A 23,161-nucleotide genomic window follows, 5' to 3' on the forward strand; every position below is an offset into this window, starting at 1 on the left:
TAGTTGTGCACCTTTATATAGTAACTGAGATGCAATCCAATCCAAGGAAGTTATATAACCATAAATTTGTGACTGATGATGAGAATATTAAAAGAAAGTCATCTTGGAGGGCACACTTAAATGGTGTTTCAAACATGCAAGTTTGAGATAATTGTTTTCTATACTATTTTTTCTAGTTACTGGTTAATAGCATATAACTCTATACAGGTAAGGGTGTATGTGTTTTTATGTGGGTATATGTGCATAAAGGCAGAAACATGGGTGAGTAGAAATAATCCTGGAAAAATAAACAAAGCTGACTATTGGATTGGTTAACATTACTTGCTTTCCAGTAACCTACAAAATAATTCAAAGTTTTACCTAATAGATCTTAATAGTTTTTTTCTTGGAGTTTTAAAAAACCCATCCCTCTATCTTCAGCAAGGAGAAATAAACTCAATTTTAGGTGAGGCTTTTCAGCCCAGAGCATTTGAACGGCTTGTCCATAATCTTCTAGTTTATAATTTTCCTTCTGCCTTCCAGGGCAGTAGAGCTTTTCTTGCAGTGTAGTGCACTACAAGATGGAAACTAAGAAGAAAAAAGAAATTAGTTCTTTTTCATGCTACTTCTGTAGATCTGAGAGTTTAAAAAAATGGGACTAATCTGAGATCAACTTAAACCGCTTCATCATTTGTTTCCCATACTTCATATACTTAACAAATACACCGGGCCTCCTATATGCCAGGTACTAGTCTAGGCACTGGGAAATAGAAGGAGGGCATGACAGTAAAGTCTCTGCTCATTTTGATTTTACATGCTGGGTGCAGGTAAAGGGTGAATAAAAGAGGGTATGGAAAGGAGGGCCAAATAATAAACAAGTAGACAAATAATGATAGCTAATATTGAGTGCTTACTATGCTTACTATGAGCCAGGTTCTGTGATAAGTGCTTTGAATGATTTATTAACTCATTTCACCTTCACAGCAATCCTATGAGGTCGGTTCTATTAATATTCTGTAAACCAGGGCATTAAAAGATTAAATGTTTTGCCCCAAGGCACCCAGCTACTGAGAGGTATAGCTGGGACCCACAGAGTCTAGTGCTAATACCCATGTGCTTCACCACTGAAACCAACTGCTAAGTGATTAGGACTATGAAGAGAATAGGACCGGGTGGTGTGACACAGTGCCTAAGAAATTGCTTTAAAATGTGTGATGAAGGGGGTCTCTTTGAGGAGGTGCCATTTGATTGGCAAGGAGGTAGAAGCCATGCAAGGATCTAGAGGGTGACAAGCGTAGAGGCACTATAACCTTAACAAGTTCAAGGGACTAGAAGTAGTGCTAGTGAGGCAGGGGTCTCTCCAGCAGTACAGGCACCATCAGAGAGGTAGCAGAGGTGCAAGTGGGCAGGTCACTTGGGACCTTGAAGCCCATGTGTGGTAGATTGAATCATGTTCTCACAGTGAGCTGTTGGAGTCCTAACCCCCGGTCTTGTGGTGGGAACTCATCTGTGACTGGGATTTTCGAAGAGCCCTGTTAGATGAGGCCAACCTGAAGCAGAATGAGTGAGATGGGCTGTAATCCAATATGACTGGAGTCCTTATAAGCAAAGGAATTTTGGATGTGGAATCAGAAGCCACAGGAGGAGACATTAAAAGGCAGATTACCTTGTGACAGAGGCAGAGCCTGTCTGCCAGCAAGCCACTGCTACCATAGAAACGTTCTAGCAATGTGGTCTAAATACAATGTTCACATTTGATTAAAAACGAAGTCACTACACTGTATTTTCAAAGATGCTTAGCTTGTGAATTATTGTTTTTGTAATGTGTGTGCCGATTTGCATAACACCTGCCGATTGTGGCTTGACACTCATCCTTTATCTTGTCAATTGGGATGGAATTTGAAATGATGTGAAGCTGGAAATTTAAGCTCCTTAAGCAGATCAGTCATGCAGGTGTTTACTCACTTAAGTCAGAAAATCTGGGCTTGTATCCAAAGAACAAAATGAAATTTTTGTTTTTCTTGGAACCATTCTATTATATCATCACCCAAAAGATGTATAATGATGAGTTCATAAACTGTCCCACCCATGCTGACTCCAGGAAAGCTGCAATGTTGCTCCCTGATCAGGAGCACCACACTGCCTTTCGCCCCATCCCGTTATAAACACACAGCCCTGGTGCTCCTGGGGCCTCATCCTATTTTCCCAGATCTTGCCTTCAGTAACCCAGATTGATTAATGATTAATGGAAGCACTTTCATGGGACCTCCTGTACCTTCTTTTACACTGACTGTGCATTTGACCCCTAGACTCCTTAGATAGTTTGGGGGGCTCCTGCATGGGTGACGTCTCCCTTGCTCATCTCCTCAGGGTCTGTTGATTGACATCCAAACCAATCCAGGCTAATGGGAGAAGGAACAGGGAAGGAAGGGGATGCACATAAATTTCCTTTTCCACATAATTGAATAATGGTCTCTTGGAAGTAATTCTTTGTTTTCTAACTCAAAGGAATGACTGTACTGTTCAGATTTCAGGCTGTGCAGAAGGTTTTATCTAAGAAAAAGTATGGTTTGCTATATGCTATGGTAGGTGGCTGTAACAAACTTGCTTAAAAATAGGGAAGAATTTAAGTAGCTGATCAAGATGTGGAGTTTTTTTGTGTGCGTTTTGTTTGTTTGTTGTTATAACTTGACACAAGCATCCCTAGATTTTGCAAGTCAAACTACATAAAACACGGCATGGAATAATTTTGGAAGTTCTTTTGGCACTGTTTTGCCTGTGAGTGACACTATTTCACTAGGTACCTACCATGCAATTCAAGTACTATACTATATAGTGCTATGTACCTTTTTCTCAATTCTAGCAAATTTGTTTGTTTACAAGGTGTGTGTGTGCCCACATGTAAGTGCAATCTAAAGTGTTTTTATCTTTCTGAATTATCAATGTAAGAAGTAATCAGGGATTATTAGATAACAGGACTAGACTCAGGCTGCTCTTCAGAAGGTGTGGGGCGCCACCCGCTGTGAGGTCTGTTTACAGCCTCCAACAACATGGCGGATCTCATAATTACTACAACCCTGCCCCGCCATTTCCTTCTTCTTCTTCCTCTTTGTTTCTTTGTTCTCCCCCTCCCGCCACAACTCTGGTGACCACAGCAATACGCATGCTCAAGGCGCGAAACTCTGCAGACCCGGTACGAACTTTCAGCCAATCCCCTCCTTGGACGTTTGCCACCCACAAGACCAGCCTATCACCTATGGGCACGCTACCTTCCCTCAGTATAAATTCCCATGTTCTACCCCCAATAAACGAGGCTTGATCAGAATCCTGTCTTGCCTCCATTCTTTCTCGTCTCCTGCCTCCCCCCACTTCTTCTCACAGGCCCCTGGAATCCGCCCCCGCTCGTTCGGGACAAGAAGGTGAGTCAGGCACAGGTCAGAAGAAAGAAACAACTATTCCCCACTGAAATTATTTTAAAGAGAATATTGGCCAAACTGGAATGGCACAGAAGCTAGCTTTAAGACCTAAACAAGAATAGTGTGACAGGGTACAGTTATGTACACACATATGATATGGGCTATGGGTGGAAGGCTCTTTGTCTCTTCAGAGATAACTAAGTTGTTTGACTTGTGGGTGTGGAACGGTAAGAGGCTGCAGTCCTGCCCTTAGGGACAGTGGAAGCGGCTCCAGTCCCAGGAAATGTTTAACAATGCAAGGGCTATAAACTTTAAGTATTTAGGGGAAATGCAAGAAGTAAATATGCTAAAAGCTTATCTAGAAGGTCTGGAGTCCATGCTAAAAGCTTACCTAAGATGTGGAAGAGATATATGCTAATTGAAGCCTATTGAGAACTGAAACAAAGGGACCATTTGGCCTTTCCTCTCTGTATAAAAGACGTTTGAAAATTTTCTTCGGGGCTCGGGATTCAAACTGAAAGCTCCCGAGTCCGGCCGGCCGTCAATAAACCATTTTTCCTTCTCAAAATCATTCCTGAGTCCTGGCCTCTCTATACTCAAATAATTGAACTTCTCTTAAATTCCACAACATTTTTGGCGACTCTGGTGGGACAACAAATGAAGGCCAGAGACGGTAGCATTTTGCTGCCCCTTCCAAATCCCCGAGGAAGCCGGGAGGACTCGGGTGAACCCCAAATCTGGGCGCCCCTGGATTAAATTTAATCCAGAAAAGATGTGGGCTCCACCAGAATCTTCCCAACAAAAATCGAGGGCAATGGAAGGTCTGAAGAGAAAGATTCTGGGAACGAAAAAGAACTCCGAACATGGAAGAAGGTAAGACTCCCCGGGTGAGCACAGTCTGGAAGGCCCTAGCTTTAATTGCTAGGAAGGGGAGGCTGATCACCTCCCGAGAGAACCCTAGTAGCCCCAGAAGGCTGGGGGGAAGCCGTTCTCTCTAGGCTTGGGAAAAGGAGGAAAACTGGGGAAAAGCCCTGGTGTTTTGGGTTTGTCTAACTGCATGTTAGAATCTGGTACTGGTCTTACATCCGCTAAAGGAGTGGAGTCTCAATTTTAATAGGAAGGGCTATTTATAGGTTCAAGTCCTAATGTCCTGGAAATTGGTCTAGATTAAGGAAAACAAAACTTGGTTACAGGAAAATGGATCGGCTTTTCTGGTGGAGCTTGGTCTGGGTGTAAAGTTTAAACAGTGGAAAAGTCTAGCTGAAATCTTTTGTTATGGTGCTAATTTGTGAATGAATTCGCTTTATACCAAATGTTAAGTGTTCTGAGGTTTGTGATGGCTGTGGGGGCAGCCGTGGTGAAAATAAATATATAAACTTGTGGGTCAGATTAGTGACCTTTGTGCTTCTGTCTGTGTCAGCTCAAGGCTAGTGTTGGAGTTGTGTCCTTATGTAAAGTGGAATTACAGCTGAGGTGGAGCCCTCCCTTGCCATTGGCAAGGGAGTAAAATGATTCTGGGGCAAAAGCTGAGGAGTCTGGATGTTTGCGGAGTCTAGATGTTTGTGCATGCTCTGCTGTCTTGTCTCTGGTCTGGCCCTTTGCTGGGGCTTGGAGGCCATCTGTGTCCGCGCCAAGCACCCAAGTTTGTTGGGGATGTCCCAGTCAGGGTGGCTGGGTCCCTGGGAGAGTTGCCAAATTTGAGAAGGTTCTGTCTGCCCATTTTGGCTGAAAGCTGGAAAGGGGGGAGCGGCTTGCCCCTTTCCAGTGAGTCCACCCTTCTATTCATAAGCCGCATTCCTGTTTGTTGTGCACCCGACTGCCTGGAAGGTGGGGAAGTGAAGGGGGTGAAAAGCAGAATCAGAATAAATGCGGTAAATTTCCCTCCTTAGGGTGTCAAAGCCAAAATACCTTTGCATTCTGCCCAGGTTCTTAGAAGGTATTGTAGTAACTTTAAGTAAGAGAATGTGTTCTATGAAGGTAAAATTTGTCTTAAGGGTATAAATAATTATAAAAGTTTTACAAAGCATTGTTTAAATTAAGGTATTTAAGTGGCTAATTGCAGAAGGTCATTATTTAACAAAAACTGAATTAATAATAATAATAATAAAAGGCAATTTTATAACAAACATATTCGGCAGCCAGTCTCCCCTGCCAACTTGCTTCCAAAAAACTGTTTCTGGTATTACATGCTACTAAGTATTTAAAGTGAAAAAAAGTTCATTATTTTAACAAACTTGTTTAGTATTAATGGCAATTACATGTTGTAAGAAGTTTGCCTGGTAACTTAGTATGTGGGATATATGGAGTGTGTTTTTATTGTTAAGGAAACAGAAGATGATTTTGTCCTAAGATAAAATGATTGATTATTGGAAAGAGTAGAGTGTGGGACAGAACCTGAATGAATACTGAAAGTGTAGAAGGTTTGTGGAAGGAAAATTTTTATGATTAAATTGAGTAAGATCAATATACAAAGAAAATCTTTTATCAATAGCTTCTTGTGCTTTAACCTTATCATTTCCTCAGTGTTTGAAGAAGAGTCTTACCTCTTTTAAAAGAACATTTTATGTTCTAGAAATCAAATCCTGAAAAGTAGCCTTTTATTTCAAACTAACTGCAAGAGATTTATTCTTTTACTTTAAAGGAAAAATTAAAGTAATGGTTAAGTTCATTTAATATGTTATAAGTTGAATGAAAGGTATTTAAAGGTGTTATAAAATTAATAGGTTTTTAAAAAAAATTAATAAAAACTGTAACTAAGAGTTAAAATCATTTATAAATGCATTTATATTATAAAACAGTGGAAAGACAATAACTGAGATTATAGCTGGGTGAATTTAGCCTGAAACTATTATTTAAGTGTAAATTCTACACTAACCTTTCCTTTGTTTATGGTTACTTCAAGCCTAACCTCACCCTTTGCCTTTGCCTATGGTTATTTCATAATTGAGAAGAGCTGGGACATCACTGTCTCCTCTCCTGGTATTAGTAACCCTTTCTCTCATGAATTCAAGTGTAAACTAAATAAATTGCTGCCTGATAGAATAAGGTTAAATGGCCACTGGAGTTTTATTATCTCCAAAATCAAAAAGGGGGGTGGAGGGGGAGAAGTCTCCTGCCTTGACGGTCAGTGTTCCTAAGAGTGGCAATTCATGAGAGAAAGCAGTCTGTCTCCCTGAGGCTTCAAATAGCCTCAGTAAATATATATAAAATTAATCTTGTTGCTTATCCAAAATTCTGCTAATTTCAAAATAAAATATAAAGTTCTAAAACAAAATGGTGCTAAGGCATTGAGAACATTTTGGTTATTACAATCCATTAAGTAAGAAAGAAAATTCTTGTGGTAAACTGCATGGTCATAGTGCAAATTAAGAAGAGTTTCAAAAGTCTTTGAAAAGTTTAAAGTAACTAAAGTCATGTTGTTCTGTCAAACTATTCATGTCTGCCTATTTGCTCAAATTGTTGAGGTTAAATATGCAGTTATATAAGTAATATGTATTTCTTGACCCCTAATTAATTAAGCTAAACAGTATATAAAATAATGCAAATTATAAGTAATATCAATGAGTTGTGTTTGTGTCTAACTCTTTGTGTCTGCCCATTTAAAAAAATGCTCAATGTATATCTTCATACATCAGGATAGTATCAAATTAACAAATAAAAATTCTTAAAAGAGGTCTATTCAAATCGTTAAAAATTAAATATGCAGTTATATTTATAAATATTCTTAAAGCCCAAATTAAACTAAGCAGGATGAAAAAGTCATAGAAATCTGATTATGGAAACAATTGGGAAAGGGCCTCCTCTTTGCAAGAGCTTTTAAGGCAAGACTAGGTGTGGCAGATTAAACCTATCTACTAGGCTAGGGAATTAAGAATCAGTTTGCCTGGTAATTTCCCAGTTTAAACCTTTGTCAGCCATAAATTGCAAAAAAAAAAAAAAAAAAAAAAAAAAAAGATTAGGTTAATTTTCACATAAGAAAAATGTTGATGTAACCTGGCAGCCTGCTGCCTCAGTCTCCCACTCCCGGGTTTGACAGCAGTGGAGGAGACCAGTTTAGGCCAGTCCTATGGGCAGTGGAAGGATGCCCAAGAAGGAGCTAAGTTGGTGCCATTTCAGCACTAAATTCTATTCCTTATTTGACAAAGGGGGGAGCAGGTAAAAACTAAAATGGTTGGAATGTGATAGAAGAAGCAGTTAAATCAAACTTTTGCGTGGGAAAGTTAAATCTCAGATAAGCTGTAACTTCTGAAGTATCCAATCTATGGAAAAACAGGAAGAGCTTGCATGCTAGGCTTAGGGGTATAAATTGTGTCATTTTTCTTTGTTCGTGGCACCAGCCATATCTGGCTCTGCACCCCTTCTTGCAAGATTGAGAATAAATTATTTTCTTCTCCACAATCTGGTGAGCCTTAATTTCTTCCAGAAGATTTCTTTCCAACGAAATAAAGGTAATTAGTGGCTCTATTAACAAATTTCAGTAAGTAAAGGAAAGTCCATAAAAACTATGGAGAGATCTTTCCTGGGTTATGATTTTTTAAAATTAAGTAATTGTGTAATGTGTTTTAAAACCTGGTAGTCAGTATGCATGTGTTTTAAAACCTGGTAGTCAGTATGCTTTTAATTTAATAATTTTCATAACTTAAAGAAAAGAAGTTTTTAGCTTCCTGTAAGGGAAAAAGAGAACATTCCTTGCATAAACTATTATGGTTTCAATTTTATTTAACTTGAGTGTAATCTCCCATAGTTAATTTATAAACTAAATTAACATTATATGTACAAAATCTTTACAGTAATGAAAATTGTAAGTTCACATTGGTGAAATTAGGCTAAAGGAAAAAGATTGTAGATATGCTCTCTTAAATAAAGAGTAAATTTCTTTCATTGGTAATTGTAATTTAGTAAGTTTATTTAAACATGAGGTGGCTAGTCAATGTGGTTATAGTCAATTATAAAGAGTTTGTAAAACATCTTCCAAACTGAAAATGTTTAAATAGTTCTAGTTGTAGAAGTCATTGTTATCTAAAGAAACTTAGATTGGTATTGGTAGCAGAAATAACTTCATGATAATAAACCTGTCTGAAGGCCACTGCAAAATACACATTTAAGTAAATGGTAATAAAAAGTTGTCTTGATTCTATTGGAAATATTCTGTTTTCATTCTAACAATGAAAAATAATATTTTTCCTCTATTACTAAAGTACCTACTGTTCTCTTCATAGTAAAATTGTGTAAGTAAATAGTCATTTGATATATGTATTGCGTTAAGTTGTTTAAAATATATATAAAACAAGGAATAAACTTTAACATTGTCAAACTCTTGTGCATTCGAACCAGGCCTTGTATACATTACAGGTGGCCTCTCCATGTGAGTTATTGGCTAGGCTGGTCACTGACCCCTCAATTAAAAATATGTGCTATATCAGTCTCTGGTTCTGCTCCTGAAGTCGATGGAAACTATATTGCAGTTTCAAGCTCCTGCAGCCAATAATGACTCGGTACAGCCAAGTGTACAATGGATATCGCCTCCAGACTGGCACTGTTCCATGGTGCCAGAGAGCACTATGCACCAGGCTAGTAGAATACTGGAAAATCTCTCTAAGATGAAGGATGCTGCAACTTGCTCACTGCGTTGAAGAACATGCTAAGTGGAGCCATGATACCAGGATACTGTAAGTAAAACTTAAACACAATTGGCATTATGGCCTGCTCTCATGGAGAGATAACATGTAAAGTATTACAAACCTGAAACTCAGAACTAATAATTGCAACTCTGAATCCTTATGCATTAAGTAATACATTAGTTAATATTAAGTGCTGCACTTTTATCCTGTATTAAATATATGCCTAATAATTGTAATGTTATCTTTTCTATTTTGGATCAAGTGCAGAAGTATATTAGACATGTTAAATTCCTGGTAAAATCATTTTCTAAACAGTTAATAACATGTCTATAGAATAAGGTGGCAGTCTCAGCCAGTCTCAGTCAACTTCTATATTCTGCTGTACTCTGCTGTGTAGCAAAAGTGAGGCTAGCTTGCTGATGGTGAGTCACCTATTGAACAAGTCAAAATTGCTAGAAATTGTACAATGAAAACCAAGGTGTAAAAATCTTTATTCTGTAGTTCTGATCACTCCCACAGGTGAAAACTAAGAGTATTTCCAAATTAATGTTCTAATCCTGAGTGAAGCCAGTTGCCCAAGGAGTGCCAGTTCACCAGGAGCATCTGACAGAGCGAATGAGTGTCAATCATTGAACAGCTTGGAATGTGTCTTCAGACAAAGCTAAGTGTCTGTTACAATTTCTCTCTAAAGATGGATAACTTAAAAAAGAATATATGCTGTTCCCACCAGCTTTTAAGGAATGCCATCTTTATAGGCACCTAACCTTGTCTACCTCTGTAATCCAATGTGTCCTCTTTTAAAAACAGGTATTCCAAATTTTTAATTAAGTTTGTTTCTTTCAGAGTGAACATCTTATTAACCATATGAAAACTTCATCCAACTTCGTACAGAATGCCAGATCCATCTTCCTCCAGTTAGAATAAATTAAAGAGTTTTACACCTTATTAGGCAATGACTACAGCCCATGGCCAGCAGGAAGCAGTTACAGAAAAGAGATCGTCTCCCTTCAGCACCCCTTTTAAATTAAAGGTGTAAACTCTTTAAGAGTAAAATAAAAGTAATAGATGGATCTGGAACCTGACTGGAAATCCACGTGAGTGCCAGTGGCAGCAGAATAACTGCAGGAGGCCCCTGCCCAAGATTCTGCTGTCCAGAATGAAAAGTTCTAAACTTCTAAAAACAGTCCTGGATGCTGTACTAAAGACTGATAAATAATCAATCAAGACAACAAACAGCCATCCACCTCATAGCTCCAACAATAATTATGCCAAAGCTTAGCAAGATAAACTTTGGCAAAAGGGGGGGAATGATGTGGGCTATGGGTGGAAGGCTCTTTGTCTCTTCAGAGATAACTAAGTTGTTTGACTTGTGGGTGTGGAACGGTAAGAGGCTGCAGTCCTGCCCTTAGGGACAGTGGAAGTGGCTCCAGTCCCAGGAAATGTTTAACAATGCAAGGGCTATAAACTTTAAGTATTTAGGGGAAATGCAAAAAGTAAATATGCTAAAAGCTTATCTAGAAGGTCTGGAGTCCATGCTAAAAGCTTACCTAAGATGTGGAAGAGATATATGCTAATTGAAGCCTATTGAGAACTGAAACAAAGGGACCATTTGGCCTTTCCTCTCTATATAAAAGACATTTGAAAATCTTGTTCGGGGCTCGGGATTCAAACTGAAAGCTCCTGAGTCCGGCCGGCCATCAATAAACCATTTTTCCTTCTCAAAATCATTCCTGAGTCCTGGCCTCTCTATACTCAAATAATTGAACTTCTCTTAAATTCCACAACACATACACAAACATATCTATCTTCTAAAATAAGATGGGAATATAAAAATCTGAAGGGTTCAATAAGGTCAGTGGAAAACATGTGAAACCACTTTTTTGTAAAAAACCAGGCATCTGGCCAGCATCAGCTTCAATACTTCCAAAGGAGAAAGGTCTTCTGCAATAAGACACCAATTGGGTTCTTCCCCCATCTCACCTCTTGTTTACTGTGTTCCAAGAAAAACAAAAATTTCATTTTGTTCTTTGGATACAAGCCCAGATTTTCTGACTTAAGTGAGTAAACACCTGCATGACTGATCTGCTTCCCCCATCTCACCTCAGCTGTTTGCTCATTGTTTGTGCTCATTGTCTGCTTGGTTTCTTTTGTTTGTTTTTTTGATTGTTATGTTTTTTGTCTGTTGATTTTTTCTTTGGGAGGCACTGAACCAGGGACCTCCCATGTGCGAGGCAGGCACTTACCTGCTTGAGCCACATCCACGGCTCTCCTCATTTTTTGGTTTGTTTTGCTCATTGTCTGCTCTTTGTTTGTCTTCTTTAGGAGACACCAGGAACCGGAACCCAGGACCTCCCATGTGGGAGGTGGGCACTCAACTGCTTGAGCCTCATCTGCTCCTGGGTTCCTTGATCAAAGGTATTTATTGATTAAAATCAGGCATAGTCTAGTTCTTAAAAGCTTCTGTGCCCTTCAAGAAATTGCTTATTATTGTGGTGTCATTGGAAGATCTGCCCACCAGAAAAGGTGTGTCCCTTGTAGATGATGGCATAGTTGTTGGTCCCAGGTTAGGCTGATGGTCAAGCTTCTAGCCAGTTTCCTGTGAATTTGAATATTATAATCAAATAAATTCCAAACTCTGTTCCTAGCCTACAGACTCTGCATGGTCTGCCTCTGCCTATCTCTGTAACTTACTTACATCCCTCCCACCTGTCTTCTGTGCCCCACTGGCTTCCTTCCAAGACCAGATAGACTAAGGATTTTCTGCCTTAGGGTCATATACTTGAGGTTCCATGCTCTACTGGCACCCTTTGCCCCCTTCTCTTGCCTGGTTGGCCCATTCTATTATTAGTTAGTTACCTGCTTAAATGGAACTTCCTCAGAATGACAATATGTTATAAAGTTCAGCATACAATATGTTGGGCCTTGAAGATTGTTACAGAAGCAGCTTCTGTAAATTGCTAACCAACCAACTAGCAGTAATGGTTTTATCTTTCTCTCAAAGGCTACATAAATTACATGACTCTGGGTAAAGATGGAGATTACAGAGACAGAAAGAAAGTGAGTTATATTATTAGGTATTTTATATCCTGAAGGAATCTGTTTTAAAGTACTTTCAACATTTCTGAAAATACTAAAATAATTTCCTTATTTCAATGAAACAGAACCTTGTTTCAAAAAAGATTGTTGGAGGGCTTTCGGGAAAATAGTGGACTAGAAAGACACTAAACTCTCTTCTCTCCTAGAAAATCGCCAGAGGACAGGCAGAAACAGCCTGGAAAAAAATCTTCTAGGGTTTAGGACACCAGGGGAATGCTGGACACCAGCCAGAAGAGAGAGAGGCAAAGGAAAAGAATCATGATGGGAAGACTTTGAGTTAAAAGCCATAGCTGCAACTGCCGGCTTCATCCCCCATGCTATAGACAATTTTGAATTCTCAGGTCTTGGGGCCTGTGGCTACAAACAAAGGGGGCCCCAGGGATCACCTCCCCAGAAAAGGGGAAAGAAAAAGACACAGTCTAAGGCTTACTCAACTTTTGACCCACAAATTTGGTCTGTGTCCCATGAGTCCTTCTAAGCCAGGTGGGACCACCCCTTTGGAAGCCAGCAAGGGACTAAAGAGATCCAACCCTCTCCATCTCCCTCTTTACTGAGTGGGACTGGCTGCTGAGGATGAAGAGGGGAGTGGAATTATTTCCTACCGTGGAAAAGAGGGGGCTGCCAGCAAAGGTTGGAGCACTGCCTCTGAGAAAGTTTGAATTATAAGGCTCTTAGCCTGCAGGCAGGATCTTCTATCACATTGATCCCATCTGTGTTGCAACACACTCCAATTCTGCTCTGAAATGTGAGAGCTGCCAAAGAGTGCCTTCTGCTGACAGACCAAGGAAGTGCATGTGAGGAAATTAAAAGTAAATAAGAGGTTTTTTCTGGCCTTTATAGCCTTCCTGCCCAAGGCCCTTGGAAGTAGATCTGCAACCCATTACTGGGTCCAGGATCCAGATTTGAACAACTAACAGGGACAATCCTAAAGACCCAGAATAGTTTGAACCAAGAATCAAAGAAGAACAATAACACACAGCCTCCTGCCACTAAATTCCTATAAAAGAGAAATTGAGCATCTGAATAAATGCACCGTTCTAATCAGATGCCTAGACATCAACAAAAACTTACAAGCCATACTAAGAAAATGGAAGAAATGACCCCAAAAAAGGAATATATCAAAGCCCCAGGAGAAATGCAGGATTTGTGACAACTAATTAACATGATTCACACAAATTTCAAAATTATATTAATGAGTTGAAAGACAGTATGGCTAAAGAGATAAAGGACATCAAGAAGACACTGAGCGAGCACAAGATTATGAATAGAAAAGTAACAGCTGATGGGAATGAAAGACACACTAGGGGAGATTAAAAACACATTAGAGGGGGAAGCAGCTGTGGCTCAATCAGTTGGGCTCCTGTCTACTATCTGGGAGGCCCTGGGTTCACGTCCCGGGATCTCCTTGTGAAGACAGGTTGCCCACACGCTGTGGAGAGCTGCCCAGCCTGCAGATGCTGTGGAGCACCGCCTGGCCCGCAAGTGCTGCCCGGTGCACGACACCACGGATTGCTGACTCAGCAAGGGGATGCAACAAAAAAAGGGAGACAAGCAAAAACACAGAAGAGTGCACAGCAAATGGACACAGAGAGCAGACAGCAAGCAAGCCGCAAGGGGAGAGGGGAAATAAATAAAAATACAGACACAGAAGAGCGCACAGTGAATGGACACAGAGAGCAGACAGTATGCAAAAAGCCACAAGGGGGGAGGATAATTAAACAAAAAACATGTTAGAGGGGTAGCAGATGTGGCTAAAACAGTTGAGTGCCTACTTCCCATATAGAAGGTCCTGGGTTCAATTCCTGGTGCTTCCTTAATAAAACAAAACCAAACAACAAGCAAAACAAACCAAAAAACCAACTTAGGGGAGCTGATAGGGCTCAGTGGCTGAACACTGGCTTCCCACATAGGAGGTCTTGGGTTCAATCCCTGGCCCCTGGCCCCTCAAAAAAAACCAACCCCACAACATTAGAGATTATGCGTTTTGAATAGATTGTATGGTATATGAATATATCTCAATAAAACTGCTTAATAAATTAAAAATTGTGCAAGAATAGCCAGAAATAACAGTTATATACAGCAAGGGAAACAGAGAGAGATTGGTGGGTGAAGATTTTCTTGTTTGTCTGTTTTTTATTATTATTATTGAAATAATGAAAATGCTCTAATAATGACTGAAGTGTTGAATGCACAGCTATGTGATTATACCAAATACTATTTGTGATGGTTAGGCTATTGTGTCAACTCCGCCAGGTAATTGTGCCAGTTGTCTGGTCAAGCAAGCACTGGGCTAACTGTAATACAAGGATATTTATAGACTTTAGTCACTATTGACTCTACTGCAGTGGTAAATCATAGATAGCTGATTACAGTTACATCAATCAGGCAGATTGCCATCAGCAATGAGTGACACTTTATCCAATCAGTTGAATACCTTAAAAGGGGAAATGATTCCAGCATTGAGTGAGAATTTCCCAGCTTGTCTTTGGACAGCCAATGTCTCCCAGAACTTGTCAAGAACTTTCATTGGATTTTCATTGGAACCCCTGGTTTGCAGCCTGCCTGCAGAACCTGGACTTGTGCATCCCCATGGTCACGTGAGAGAATGATAAAATCTCTTACTATTGACAGATATCTTATTGATTCTGTTTCCCTAGAGAACCCTGAGTAATACACCCCTTCCACCTTCATGGTTTGTGCTCGCTGTCTGCTCTCTGTGTCCATTTGCTGTGTGCTCTGTCTGCTTGTCTTCTTTTGAGGAGGCACCCGGAAGCAAACCTTGATGTCCCATGTGGGAGAATGGTGCTCAATAGCTTGAGCCACCTCACTTCCCACCTTTGTTGACCCTGTCATTGTGTTTCCTCTTTGTGTCTACTTGTTGTGTCATCTTGTAGTATAAGCTCACTGCTCCAGCTTGTTGTCTTGCTTGTCTTCTCCAGAAGGTACTAGGAACTGACCCAGGACCTCCCACATGGTAGTAAGCAGCTCAATTGCTTGAGCCACATCTGCTTCCTGTGGATAACATTTTTAAAGTTTATATTTCTATAATCCATGAGAAAATGATTTCATAGCTCTTGATATAAAGTGGTTCCTTTGTTTATGTGCTCATCTAAGAATCTGGTATATTTTCATTGTCTACATAGGAAACTATGTATCAAGGAATCGATAATATTAAAACTTATATAGTATCATAACATGTTACAATTACCTTATTATCTTTGGGCATATTGTCATTTATTTTCAAAATCTGTAGACATTTACCAATGACCCACTAAGTTTTTTTTTTAAAGATTTATTTTATGTATTTCTCTCCCCTTCCCTCCCCCCCACCCCTGTTGTCTGCTCCCTTGTGTTCATTTGCTGTGTATTCTTCTGTGTAAGCATGCATTCTCAGCAGCACTGGCAATCTGTGTCTCTTTTTTGTTGTGTCATCTTGCTATGTCAGCTCTCCGTGTGTGCAGCACCACTCCTGGGCAGGCTGCACTTTTTTTTGCGCCGGGCAGCTCTCCTTACGGGGTGCACTCCTTGCGCATTGGGCTTCCCTACTCAGGGGACACCCTTGCGTGGCAGGGCACTCCTTGCGCACAACAGCACTGCGCATGGGCCAGCTCATCACACAGGTCAGGAGACCCTGGGTTTGAACCTTGGACCTCCCATGTTGTAGGTGGGCGCCCTATCTATTGGGCCAAATCAGCTTCCCTAACTCTGTTGATTCAATTTAATCTTATTAGTAAAACCGTTCAGTCTTGTATGGCCCCAGCTACTGAATAAATAATTATCATTGTCCTTCTAAATGCAACTCTTCATAAACTTGAGCAAGGTAACCTGGGGTGCTGCAGACCTATCATTGGGTCCAATGTGTGTGTATATACTTTCCTTAGTGTAGAATTCCCTGCCCCAGTTGGGCCCTTGGGCTCCAATGTCCAACTCAGGGTAGGTCTTGCTATCTTGGCAAGACAGGGGATGGTAAATAGATTAGGAAGTGCCTTGCTTGCCAAGCTGTGTAGCTTAAACCTTATCCTGAGGGCTGGGAGTGCTGTTGAAGTAGTCTAATGGAGGGTGGGTAATATAATCAGATCTGTATTTTCAAAGAGATCACTAGAATAGTACCTCACTGCTGTATTGTCAGGCAGGATTTCAACCTGGAAGTAATTTCGATGATCTGGGTGAGAAAAGCTGAGTCCCTGAGTAAAAACAGTAGCAGAAGGGTGGGAATTACTAGAAATACTTTCATTTTTTAGAAGGTACCAAGGATTGCACCCAGGACCTTGTACATGAAGCAGGTGCTCAACTACTCGAGCTACCTCCACTACCCCTTTTTTAAAAATAAAAATGATATACATGAGTATATCATTCATATATGGACATATATAAACAATAACTATATAGTAAAATTTGTGAATTTATAGAACAAACAAGCATATATAAGGCTCCCATGTATCTCCTCACCACCAACAACCTAGCATTTCTGTGAAACATTTGTTATAGGCTATGAGCTAACTATAACTCATATCCTGCATTTGGTGCATTTTCCCCCCAACCTACCCACCTATTAACACCATATCTTAGTATTATATTTTGTTATCATTCAGGAGAAAACGTTCTCATATTTGTCCTGTTAACCACAGTCCGTCATCCACTGGATTTCCTGTGTTATACGGTCCCAAGCTTTGAACAATCCATTCAGAGTATACACTCAGTGGCTTTCATTTTCATTAGAGTTGTGCTGTCATCACTTCAATTTTAGGATGTGTTCATTACTCCAAAAGGAAAAATCCCATATCCCTTTATATGCCCCCCATTGTTGTCCCTTAGGATTGAAATAATATCTTCTTGCCATTGCTACAAAATATTACAATATTACTGTTAACTATTGTCCATAAATTACATTAATTATAATTTTTCTGTGTATCACCATATTCTTAGCACTTTGTAAAAGAAAGCATTCTTATATTTATAGTATTAACCACAATCTTCACTTTCCACCAAAATCCCTGTTTTACATTCCCTAGATTATTCTCTGGTTTCCTATCGGACAGACTTTTTTTAAAAAGGAATCAATTTTATTGATACATACAAATAAAACATACAAATCATCCAAAGTGCACAATCAGTGATATTTGGTATAATCATATAGAAGTGAATTCATCACTTCAATCATTACTAGAGTATTTTCATTATTTCAATAATAGTAATAATAAACAAAAACCAGACAAACAAATAAGAAAATTCTTCACCTCTCAATCTCTCTACGCTTCGCCTGCTGAACATAGCTGCCATTTCTGGTTATCCTTACACATATATTTATTTATTTTAAGCAGTTTTATTGAGATATATTCATATACCATGCAATCTATCCAATAGCTTTTATTAATAGTATAATTATAATGTGCATTCATCGCCACAAAAAATTTAGAACATTTTCATTACCCCAATAGGAAAAACCCTATACCCCCTTATACTGCTCCTATGTTGTTTCTTAGGATTGAAATAATATCTTCCTACCATTGCTGAAAAATATTACAATATAGTTGTTAACTATTGTCCAAAAGTTATTAGTTGTAATTTTCCCGTGTATCACTGTATTCTTAGCACTTTGTAAAAGAAGAGTGTCCTTATATTTATGCTATTATTAACCTTAATCTTCATCCCCCACCAAAATCCCTATGTTATACATTCTCTCTGGACTACTCTCCAGTTTCCTACTGGATAGACTTGAGGGGTAGAATCCACAGGACTTGGTGATTGATGGGCTATTAGGATTTGGGGAAAGGGAGGAGTGGAGGATGACACTATGGTTCTAGAGTAATGGGCAACTAGGTAGATGGTACCATTCATTTAGAGAAAAAATTTAGGAGGACAAAGAGGTTCGTGGAAGATGATACTGAGTTCAATTTGGGGCTTACTGAAATTTTGAGAAAGCTTAAGACTTCCTAAGGGAAATCCCCAATTGGCAATTGAATATAAATGCCTGACTCTCAGGAGAAATTCTTAGCTAGAGATGTAGATCCAAATATTTAAACTTTAACTGCATGAAAGTGAGAAAATCAGAGACAGGGTTAAGCATCAAATTAGCAACAACTTTTAAACGAAAGATAGAAGCAGCTGCTATATGGAAGTCTAAAAGTCCTGGGAGATATGAGAAAAAGGGGGTGGAAAGAGGGAGAGAAAGAGAGAGGAAGAAGAGAAGGGAAGAGAACAGAAGAGGGATAAGAGAGTTTTCAGAGGGAGGTTTTGATCAAATGTATCATGGAGATCAGAGGTCAAAGCAATTAGGAGTTAATCCCATGACAGAGTTTCAGTAGGGTAGTTGAAATCACAAAGGGATTGGGGTGATTTGTCTTGGATAGGAGACAGTGAGTACAGATGCAGATTAGTCATAGAAGCTGTCAAGCACTGGGGGTGAGTGGGCAGAAAATTATTGTATCTTTTCTCTATGAGGGAGGATGTAGGACCAAGTGCTGAGAGTGATGGCAGAAGTGGAAAGAGTAGAGAAAAAGAGAGAGATCAGTAAAGCTGTCTCCAAAACATTGTACAATTGATTTCGTTTCTGTCAATTTGGATTGTCAGCTGCTGCCTAGGGACTAATTAAAGGAGGCCAAGGAACATGTCAGCTGCAGCTGTTGTCCAAAGAAATGAGTTTGGAAGAACCACAAATGATGACCAGAGAGGGCTGGTGAAACAAGATGTTAATGTGGGAAAGTGTGAGAGGGATAAGGAGTAGTGAATATGGGAATCCCCTACATTTTTTATGTCACATTTATGTAATCTAAGCATCTTTTTAAAAATTAAAAATTAAAAAAAAAAGAAAGAACTTAGAAGAACAGCGAAAACAGAGCAATGCTCCTGCAGAAGGTGGTGAAGGAAAATGTATCAACCCTCTTACTCCCCAGTATGTTTCTTCAGTGCCATGGCATACTGATCCATCAAAAAGAACATTAAAGCACCAGAGACCATGACCAGAGAAGCAAAAACAGTACTTCTCATCTGAGAATGGTACAGGAGAAGTGTGTGAAATTTGTGAGGCCATGACACACAAATGGAGAGGCTGCTTTGAAGAACCTAGGCAGGTTGGAGCAACATTTACAGGTATTTAATATAGCTCTAGATGAATAGGTCCGGCCTCGACTAATGTTTGACTGTGATGGGAAGAGGAATAGGTGGAATGGCTACAATCCAGAAGAGCACATGAAAATTATGGAAAAGAGGATTGTGGGGCTTGGGGTAAGATTAGGCAGACAAGACTTGACTCTCTCACAAAAACAACAGAGAAAGAGCCAAAAGCTGCCTGGGGGACCTGCTTTGGGTGTCAGCAGACTAGGACAGTGCTTCACAATTCCTAGGAGGGTGAGGGACAGAGAAATGAAGAATCAGAAATAACAAACTGTTTAAGTTACTAAACCTCTCCTACCCCCAAGATATTAAGTGAGGATAAAACCTATGGCTTATTGCAGCTGACTGAGAGGCGAGCAGACCTCTTCCGCCCTGTCAGCTGTTACAAGGGAAACAGGGCGGGGGAGTTGGGGGCCTTTTATTCAGTGAATTCGGCAGCGGAGCCAGCTTTCAATTTTGGCTCCTGCCAGACCAAAACGGAGAGAGATACACCTCTGTGGAAATATGTGCCAATGAGTGCCATCTAGTGGCTGGTCTGGAAATTGCATGGTCATAAACTGCTTTTTGAGCTCTCTTTACCCCAACCCTGGGAGAAAATTGTGAGCCTATGGCACGATTTTGATAACTTAAGTTGGGCAATTTTAAAGACTTAGGATGAGCTGAATCAAATATCAAAGAAGAGCTGTGAAAAATAATAATAGACGAGAGAGAAATTGGCCATCAGAGTAAATTCACCAACATAATCAGATGCCTAGGCATCAGCAAAAAATCACAAGCCATCCTAGGAAACAGGAAGAGATGGCCCAACCAAAGGAGAAAACCAAATATTCTTAAGAGATATAGTATTTAAGACAATTAATCAATGATAATCATACAGTTCTCCTAAATCAATATAAAGAATTGAAATAAAATATGACTAAAGAGACAAAGGATATTAAGAAGACACTGGGTAACATAAGGAACAATTCGAAAGTCTGCAAAGAAAGGTAACAGACCTTATGGGAATGAAAGACACAATGGATGGGATTAAAAATACATCAGAGTGATTCTAGCAATGAAAGAACTTATATCATTGATGTGGAGGCAATGGCCACTAGAGGTTCTGAGGGAAGGGAAAGGGAAAAACAGATGAACTATGGGGGCATTTTTAGGACTTGGGAATTGTCCTGCAATGACAGATACAGGCCATTATATATCTTGCCATAATTTAGAAAATTGTGTGGGAGAGAGTGTAAACTACAGTGTAAATTATAATCCACACTTAGTGGCAATGCTTCAAAATGTGTTCATCAGTTGTAACAAAGGTACCACACTAATGAAGGATGTTGTTAATGTGGGAAAATGTGGGAGTTGTAGGGAGTGGGGCATGTGGGAATCCCCTATATTTTTAATGTAACATTTTATGTAAGTATCTTTTTAAAAAATAAAAATGTATATTAAAATACATTAGAGGCACATAAGAGCAGATTTGAATTGCTTGAAGGCAGAATCAGTGATTTCAAAGACAGAACATCTGATCTGGAAAAGACAGGAGAACAGAAAGAGAGAAGAATGGAAAAAATGGAACAGGATCTCAGGGAATTGAATGACAATGCAAAATGCAAAAACATATTCTTTATAGGTGTCACAGAGGAGAACAGAAAAGAGGCAGAAAATATATTTGAGGAAATAATGACCAAGAAGTTCCCAACCCTTATGAAAGACATAAATATCTATATCCAAGAAAGACAATGTACCCCAAACAGAATAAATCTGAATAGACCTACTCCTAGACACCTTCATTCAGAATGACAAATATCAGAGATAAAGAGAAGATTCTGAAAGCAGCAAGAAAAAAGCAGAGTATTACATCCAAGGGAAACTTGGTAAAATTAAGTGCCAACCTCTCATCAGAAACCATGGAAGAGAGAAGAAAGTGGTATGATATACTTAAGGTACTGAAAGAGTGCTGCAAGCAGTTCACAATAGGTTGGCTCAAAGGGAAGACAACACAAACTTAATGAAATAGAAAGACAGACAGAGATACACAAGAGAGGAAATAAAGATGGGACCAGGGGACTCACAGCTCCTGGAACTGAGCGCCTTGGCCCTAGTTTTGACCTCGTATTTATTGGAAACTACCAAGCAGCTGTTTGCTATTAGAACTGCAACATCATCTGTAATAGGGAACAACTGCAACATCTACAATAGAACAGGTGTAACATTTACAATAAGGAACAGGTAAGCCAGTTTCTCACAACAAAAGAGAAAAACTGCCAGCCAAGAATTCTGTATCTAGCATAGCTGTCCTTCAAAAATGAAAGGAGTTCAAAGTCTTCACACACAGACAAAAACTGATAGAATAGATGACCAAAAGAGCAGACTTCTGAGAGATCTTTCAGGAAAAAAACAAGGGCTAAAGGCTTGGAGAATAGGGCAAAAATGAAGATTATTAGAAAGGGGGAAATTGTAGAAGAATATGGAGTACAAAAACTCCAAGAAGAATAGTCTTGGGAAAATTAGCAGAACATGTTAATTCTCCAAAACACAAGTGGGAAGAAGAGGAACCAAATTCTCAAACTGAAAAAGACGATAATAGTGAAGATGAGCATGAAGATCAGTATGCTGATGATATTGACATGGCTGGGCAGAATTTTGACTCTCAGAGATGGATTATTGTCTGGAATCTCAGAATTCGAGAAGATATTGCAAAATATTTGTGGAATTTAGATCCAAATTCTGATTATTATGACCCAACAACTAGAGAAATGAGAGAGAAATCCCTATGCCAATGCATGATGGAATCCGGATGAAGTTGGTTATGTGGGAGATAACTTTTTTTGATACATAGGAGACACCATTTCAATGGCTCAGACTCAGTTGCTTGCTTGGAATTCTATGACAAGGGACCTGAAGTGCATCTGCAGGCCGATCCTATAAAACTAGAGCTGTTGTGTAAGTCATTCAAAGTGAAAAAAAAAACTTGATTTCAAAGAATAGCAGAAAGCAAGCATCCTGGAAAACTATGGTGGTCAAGAAGGCCTGGATGCCCCTCCAGCTGAAATATTTTAGCTCAGATAGAAGACTATGTGGAGTACTCAAGACATAAAGAAGTCATCAGAGGATAGGAGCAGACTGTTGCCTGCTCTAAGTTTGAGGAGGCTGTGAAGATCAACAATCACATGCATATCTGGAGATCTTAAATGCCGTCACTCTTGTCAAGTATCCCTGTTATACTGGAGAAACTGGGAAGGAGATTGCTAATGCAGAGGGATGTATTGCAAATGATATATCTGAAGAACAATCCTTGAAGAAACCTCAAGCTCTCATAGAGATACAGCAGGTGAAGTTAGGAGGAAGAGGGGGAGAAGAAGAGGAGGAGGAAAATCACAAGAGCAGTTCAGATTGTGAGGGTGAAGGAAAGAAAACTGAAAAATTGGAAAAGGCGCTGAATGCAGAGGAGGCCTGCCTTTTCATGTCAAAGAGATCATGCAGATTGACGAAAGGAAGCAGCCTTATAATAGCATATATGAAACTCGGGAACCCACTGAAGAAGAAATGGAAGCCTTGGGATGAAACTTCAGAGACCAGATGACCCCATGGCTCTTTCCTTGGACAGTAGTAACAGTCACAGAAGTTCATCCAAGAAAGACACAACCAATGTGTTGAAGATGGTCATAGATGGAAGACTTCTTATCTGCTCTTCTTACTACCTGGATTAAGGAAAGGTTGCAGAAGTCTCCTAGTAAATTTACTCTTTTCCACATTGAAAAAACAAAACCAAGAGGATGCACATTAAGTAGGAATTAAGATTTTATTCTATATTATTGATGGAGAATGAGACCTTGGGTCTTTGCCTATAAGCATGTTCTCTACTCAACAGTTCTTAAGTCTCACACTTTATTTCCTCAATTTGTGTGGCCCTTTAGCTGGTATTACCACAAATACATTTTTAAG

The 23,161-nt window shown here is 39.5% G+C and overlaps 1 protein-coding gene and 1 pseudogene across 3 annotated transcripts in view; both read left to right on the forward strand.

The window, feature by feature from the left end:
- ECT2 (epithelial cell transforming 2) overlaps nt 1-23,161 on the forward strand; it is a 134,249-nt gene that overhangs the window by 2,707 nt on the left and 108,381 nt on the right. The gene's annotated exons all lie outside the window — the stretch shown is intronic.
- Nucleotides 18,720-22,926, forward strand: LOC101440208 (pre-mRNA-splicing factor SLU7-like; annotated as a pseudogene).

This window comes from Dasypus novemcinctus, chromosome 4 (assembly GCF_030445035.2).
Source record: "Dasypus novemcinctus isolate mDasNov1 chromosome 4, mDasNov1.1.hap2, whole genome shotgun sequence".
Taxonomy (NCBI): Eukaryota; Metazoa; Chordata; class Mammalia; order Cingulata; family Dasypodidae; genus Dasypus; species Dasypus novemcinctus.